Raw genomic sequence first — 7285 nt, 5'->3', positions numbered from 1 at the left:
CAGAGAGAGATGGAATGCCCAAATTAAAGAGGTGAAATGAAATGAAATCAAATGAGAGATAGAGAGAGAGAGAGAGAGAGAGAGAGAGAGAGAGAGAGAGAGAGAGAGAGAGAGAGAGAGAGAGAGAGAGAGAGAGAGAGAGAGAGAAGAGTTAGTCCAAATGAAAGAGAGTTGGGGTGCGGTGCAGTGCGGTGCGCTGTGCAGATTGGATTGTGTTGAGCTGTGGCGGCCCCTTCAGGCCCCGGGGCCTCACTCACACACAGCACCTGCTCCGTCCCCTGAGACTGACACACACACACACACACACACACACACACACACACGTATGCGCGCGCGCACACACACACACACACACACACACACACACACACACACACACACACACACACACACACACACACACACACACACACACACACACACACACACACACACACACACACACACACACACACACGTAGATGTACAAGTACTGTATATGCAGAGAGCCACACATGCACCAACCTACAGCAATATGCAAATACATATAGGCTACACACGAACACAAAGACCCTCAAAGTCATACGCATACATTTATTCAATACACACATGATTGTTACCATCACACAATTTCTCTCTATGTAAGATATTTCTGTATGAGGTATTTCTTTTCTTCTTTCTTTCTTTCTTTCTTTCTTTCTTTCTTTCTTTCTTTCTTTCTTTCTTTCTTTCTTTCTTTCTTTCTTTCTTTCTTTCTTTCTTTCTTTCTTGCATAAGATTGTTGATTACAGTGCATTTGTGTTTGACAATTGTAAACATTTCTTCTTTTCTTTTAACTTACCTCTCAAAACTCATGTGACTATCAGGTCCCATTGCATCTTATTTTTTAACCAGATTAAAAGTGAAATTACCATTGGTGCTGTGAAAACTCCACAGCCAGTAACGATTAATTACCAAATTACATTTTATTACCTGCACGCACTGTATAGGTGTGTACTTACACTGCACTTGAAAGCACTGATCCTAATTAATCATAATGCATGGTATGTGATGTCATTACATTCATTTTTGTCAATATTTATTGTCACACAGTTTCTTAGACTGCACTGCATATAATTCATGTAACTGGGAAAAATAATTTTAATTTAATTTCATTTAATTTCTTTCTATACTCTAAATGTCCTCCCTGACTCCTCCTCCATGCTATCATCAACCCCAAACATCTCTCCTTTCCCAACTTATTCCCTTTTCTCAATTTCCATTTAATTTCTTCTCCAAGCTTCTCTCCCCTTCTCTTCATATACCTTTCCCTCCATCATCAGATAGCTCTACCTCTACCCATCTTTCCTCATTTCCCATCTCCCATCCACACCTCTCTCTCCCACAGTCATGTTTTCTGTCCATCTCTCTCCCTCTATCTCTCCACTTGACTCTCGTGCAGTCCTTCCTTCGACCCACGGCATATAGGGTATTTTCCCGGTGGGCCGACATTCCTCAGGGGCCGATGCTGTTTTTTTGTTGTTGTTTTTGTCATGGCTTTTGTTGATTGTGTTTTCTTTGAGCCTGGCCAACAATTTAGATAGGACAGCACATTGGTCCACCTGTAATGAATTTTCAATGTGCTGTCCCATCTCAATGGTGGACTGAGCCAACCATAATATTAAATATTAAAGGTATTTTGTTTCAGACATGTAAAAGTTTGTTATCTTTTACCTGACATGTTTCAACGGTGAAAACTTCCGCAAACTTTTACATGTCTGAAACAAAAGAATTTGAATATTTAATTTAACCGTAAGGCATAATAACATCATACATCAACCATACTGTTCTAGAAAAACAGGGGGCTGTGTAAGGGGCTAGTCGACCCCAAAAATGCCCAGGTGGGCTTTTGGACCCTGTCAGCCCTGCTTCCACCCACCTCTTCTCTCCCCCATTTCTCCATCAAAACCTTTCTCCTGCCCATCTCCTCTCCTCTCCTCTCCTCTCTCCCTCTACTGTTCCATCACAGCATGTCCTTCTCTCCACCCCCCACCACTCTCTCTGCTTTTTTCCACTAATTTCCTTTCTCCCTTTATCTCTCTATCTTTCGTTCACTCCCTCTCCACCCATATTGTCTCTATCCCTCCTTCCTCCCCCCGTCTCCTCTACTGTATCTCTCATCACTCTTTCCTTCCACCTATCTCCCCCATCTCTCTGCACCACTCATTTTCTCTACCCATCTCTTCTTGCTTCCTCTCATTCGCCCCTTTTTTCCACCCACCTCTTTTTGCTATCTCTCCTTCCCTCCTTCTTTCCACCCATCTCCTCTCTCCGCTCCATCTCCTCTCTCTCTCTCCTCCCATCTCTCCATCTCTGCCTCCTCCACATGGTATCTCTTTAATCAGTCTGTTTCTGCGCCTGGATGCCTGCCACTTGTTAGGCAGATTGAGAATACACACACTCAGCGCACACGCTCGCACACACACATACACACACACACACACTGTATTTACAACTCAAACTAACGGTCACATATTACCCATGGCCAAACAGCAATTACAGCGACACACACACACATGCAGAGAGAGAGAGAGAGAGAGAGAGAGAGAGAGAGAGAGAGAGAGAGAGAGAATGAGAGAGAGAGAGAGAGAGAGAGAATGAGAGAGAGAGAGAGAGAGAGAGAGAGAGAGAGAGAGAGAGAGAATGAGTGGGCAGAAATGAGAGAAGAGACAGAAAAACAGAACGTAAGGACTTACCTCAAAATTCACACATCCTTTTCAGACAAAGACATTAATACTTACTGACAAATACAACGAAGCACCAGTTTTAAAATGGTCACAGCTATGTTTTAATGAGAGTGTGTTGGAGTAGTCACTGTTATACACTTAGTTCTCTTTATATTACGACTGTACATTCAAGGGTTATTGGTACATTTGTATTGTACAGAGGACAGACAGACACATACTCCTACATATACATATGTACATTATGTACCAGGCTTCATGACACTGAAGAACATAGTTGACTTGGACACATTATTTTCATTATGGCTTTTAAAAGCTTTGCCTTATGGTCATAAGGAAATGGACTTGTGTGGACATGTGGAAAAAACCTTTGGAATGTCTACAGAGTAACTTCAGGATGTCAAATTACTCTGGAAATTTAATGGGTTTTAAAATGATTTCCTATGTCCTGTTCTGTATTTGTTTCTGAGAGAAAACTTCTTTTGCAACTTTTCGCGACTTTTTGACTTTTGTCGCCACACCTTTGGGTTACTTGTCCAATTATCTCCTCAAGTTCAAGTCCATATTTCTTCAGAAAAGAAACACTACCTTTATAAATAGACTGCTAAAATAAACCCTCGGCCTCAGCGATGCAAAGACCTTCTCAAGGGGATGCACTCAAACGGTACCCTGCTCCGAGAAGGTTCATCACAGGAACTTTTAGAACTACGGCAGGAATTTCATCAGCATATACAGTAGACTGCCTCACAGGGGAGACCTCACCTCTTGGCTTTTTTTACAATAAGGTAAAAAAAGAGAATCCTGTACAAGACAAACTTTGCAGTGTCAACACAACACCCAGGGAGTCGAAATTGACACTTAAAGAGCTTGGTCTTACTCCCAAAGTGTAGAGTTAATGTCGTGCATGTACAACATCAGATGTCACACTTGTCTGAACACAAACCAAAATGTATAGAGATGAGGAAGAAACAAAAAAATGTACAACATCAGATGTCACTTGTCTTACTTAAACACAAACCAAAATTCCCTTTATGTATACGGACGGAGGAGAAAAAAAAGTACAATGTAGGCGGGAAAGGCTTTTTTCATCTACACATCTGTCATTCTCATACCACACAAGGTCACTGATATTGTCATCTGATGATTAGTGCACTAAAATAAGACATTGGAACTATTTACATCTTCAAAATAATAATCTTATGTACATCAATAATAATAAATATCTCTTTAAAAAAAGAAAAGATACACAGTATAAACAAACCAGAAGCTACACACTTGTTTGTCGATACATAAAAGAAAAGTAATGGCTCTGGTTTCAAGTAGGCTCAGAGAAAGAAAAAAAAGAAAGAAAGAAAAAAACAAATGTCAACCCAAGCTGCCAATCACCCATGCTCCTGCGGGACTAAGATAGCCTGTCTTTAGTGGGATCCCAAACACACACACACACACACACACACACACACACACACACACACACACACACACACACACACACACACACACACACACACACACACACACACACACACACACACACACAGTTACATGGCCCCCAGCTAGGCATTGTATTTATAACTCCTTATCCGGCCCTCTATTCTTCTTCCTCTCCCTTTTTTTTCTTTCTTTTTTTCTTCCTTTCTCACACACACACTCTCTCTCTCTCTCTCTCTCTCTCTCTCTCTCACACACACACACACACACACACACACACACACACACACACACACACACACACACACACACACACACACACACACACACACACACACACACACACACACACACACACAAACAAATCTTACTTACAATCCCCCGTTTCTCTACACAAACACAAGTAAACAATATGCACTATGTCTCTCGTGTTTGTTTCACACACCCATATTATAGAATTTGAAGATTCCCTCTGGTCAGGCTTCTCATTTCAGTTCTTCCCCTTGAGAGCACGCTGGACTTGTTAGTGAAGTAAGACTAGAGTGATCACTTATGATGGCTGTGTTGCTGTAGCATAAGCACTTAAGGCAGAATCTAGCTGGGCCACAAAGTCACGCTGCACACACAAAGCCTCTGTCTCTGCCTCAGCATGCAAAGGGAAATGGCGCCATCCAGTGGTATGAAACTGAACGCTGCTGCCATCATGGACATGGACTCAGTAGGTTTGGATGACAGTATGAATGACAGTAGAGATGCATTAGAGAGATCAGAGGTAATAGCTACTTGTGCCCATGGCTGTAGGTCACATCCGGCGGACAGATGGGGCAAATGAAAATAATCACAAGATCCACCCAGAGTGGGCAAAGAAGGATCAGAATGGAGTGGGAGCATTTAGTAACGGAGAGAGAGAGAGAGAGAGAGAGAGAGAGAGAGAGAGAGAGAGAGAGAGAGAGAGAGAGAGAGAGAGAGAGAGAGAGAGCAGATTCAGCATAGGTACAGAACTTAACAACCATCACAGCCTGATGCAGTGGCTACATATATAAACTCAGTCTACAGCCAACCAACAGTTGTTCTCTGTCATGGTCTGGGGCAAATCAAACAGCACACCAGGCAAATGAGATGCCCAGTTAGTTACGTATTTCAAAATCATCATTGAAGCGACACACTGGGGTGGTATTTAGAGTGAAAGAAATCAATAGCTTTTTTGGAAACGCCAACTTGGGACCAATAATAAAGCTATGAGAACCCGGTACAACTCTGATATTGCAACTCTGTTCATAGGGCCACGGACAGACCAAACCAAGAGCAAGTTAATTAGATGGGTTTTTTCAATGGCGACTGTTCATTGGACATGTTTATGCGTTTATGAAGTACCAGCAAGGTACCTGTTCTACTAGGTACATGTAGTTACATAGTGACTAGAATGGCTTTAAGGGGCCAGCCCCTTGGTGCGCTGCCTGGTAACATGTTAGGTTAGATGCCTTTCTTGTATCTTGCTCACTTGACAAATCAGCATTTCCTTTCTATGTACAAACTTGCAACATTCCAAACCCTAAGGCAGCCAACATCTTTAACTGTTATATTCTACACGTGACGAATGATCCCTCTAATTTCAGGATACAAACAGAGGTACGGTGGCGTAGCGGTGACTAAAAACAGAAATCAGTACTGAAATGCAACAGCAAACAGTGAAGTCTGGAAGTTGAAAGGCTAAGGCCATGTCCAAAATGTTCACTATTACACCATGGCGTGGACTGACTGAAGGGGTGATTGAGTGAATGTAATTGGCAAACAATGTACAGTATTGCACAGCATAAAGAGTAGGCGGCTTTGTTGACTAAAGACTATGGCTGCGTCCAATATGTCCACATATACTACATATGTCCACATATATTACATAGTGCTCCCATATCACACTATACTGTACTACACAGACTGAGTTTGGTTGATTTGCTTCCTGTTCTTACGCTGTGGCCTATTACTCTCTGGTGTAAAGGTGGTGAACATTTCACATTTGGCCTGATGTGTGAGTCCGGTATGAACAAATAAATGCTGTCAAGCACAGTGATCAAACATTAACCTTTGTCTTCACCATACCCATCTGGGAACCCCCCCACAACCAACAAATGATGCTCCTTATCAAATCCTTGGATTGGATTCACAACCTGTCTCTCATCTTTACTGGCGTGCAACTTCAGCCACTCACACTGAACTCGACCCGAGATGCAGCTAACAACGGCAGGTGAAAAAGAACCATAACGCCGCCCATTTATGGAAAACCCCACCCGACGATCCCGATGGGCTGATTTTCACGGTCCTCGGATAGTTGACCGGAATGCCCTCGCTTGTAGATAGCCACAACGCAGCCAGAGGGCGTAAGTCAGGTTAATCAAACATCCCTGGTTAATTCAGTGTCTCTTAGTAAAGCAAATGAGGTTTGATGGTTGTCCAAGAACTCTGTGAATGGGAATGGGAATGGACAAGTCAATGCCAATCTAAAAATTGTAGAAGATAAGGAGAACCCTGTTTACATTCATGTGTGTTTGCTTCAAGGTTTGCAAAAGAAAATAGTGGCGATGAAATCAGTGTGTGTGTGTGTGTGTGTGGTGTGTGTGTGTGTGTGTGTGTGTGTGTGTGTGTGTGTGTGTGTGTGTGTGTGTGTGTGTGTGTGTGTGTGTGTGTGTGTGTGTGTGCGTGCGAGTTTGTGTGTGTATTTGCACACATATACACATTAGCCTGCTAATGATCCACTTTTTATCTTAAATGCATAATTGCAAGACGTTCTGAGAAACGCATTTCCACGACGCCACCACCCCATTATTGATATCCAGTTGGCCTCCAAGACATCTTAGAAGACTGATTGTGAGTGCACAGGTCCTTCATTTTGGACTGGCTTTCTAGAAGCATCTGTTTTATGTATTACAGGGAGATCTGATGGCAGGACTTCCCACCAACACAGGTCAAACATCCTAACAGAGCAGCTTGGAGATCTCTCAGGCTGCATTTCAAAACTTTCCTCCAGTCGTTTCCTTCGACCTCTGTCCTCAATCCTCGGTTCTCGCCCCTCCTCCCGACGAGAAAACAAAGAAGGAATCGAGAAAGGATGGAAGAGTCAAGCACGATGTTCAGACCTGCTCCTAAAGCAACTCTCA

The sequence above is a fragment of the Engraulis encrasicolus genome, chromosome 5 (genome assembly GCF_034702125.1).
Source record: "Engraulis encrasicolus isolate BLACKSEA-1 chromosome 5, IST_EnEncr_1.0, whole genome shotgun sequence".
NCBI lineage: Eukaryota > Metazoa > Chordata > Actinopteri > Clupeiformes > Engraulidae > Engraulis > Engraulis encrasicolus.
This window is presented reverse-complemented; position numbering follows the sequence as displayed.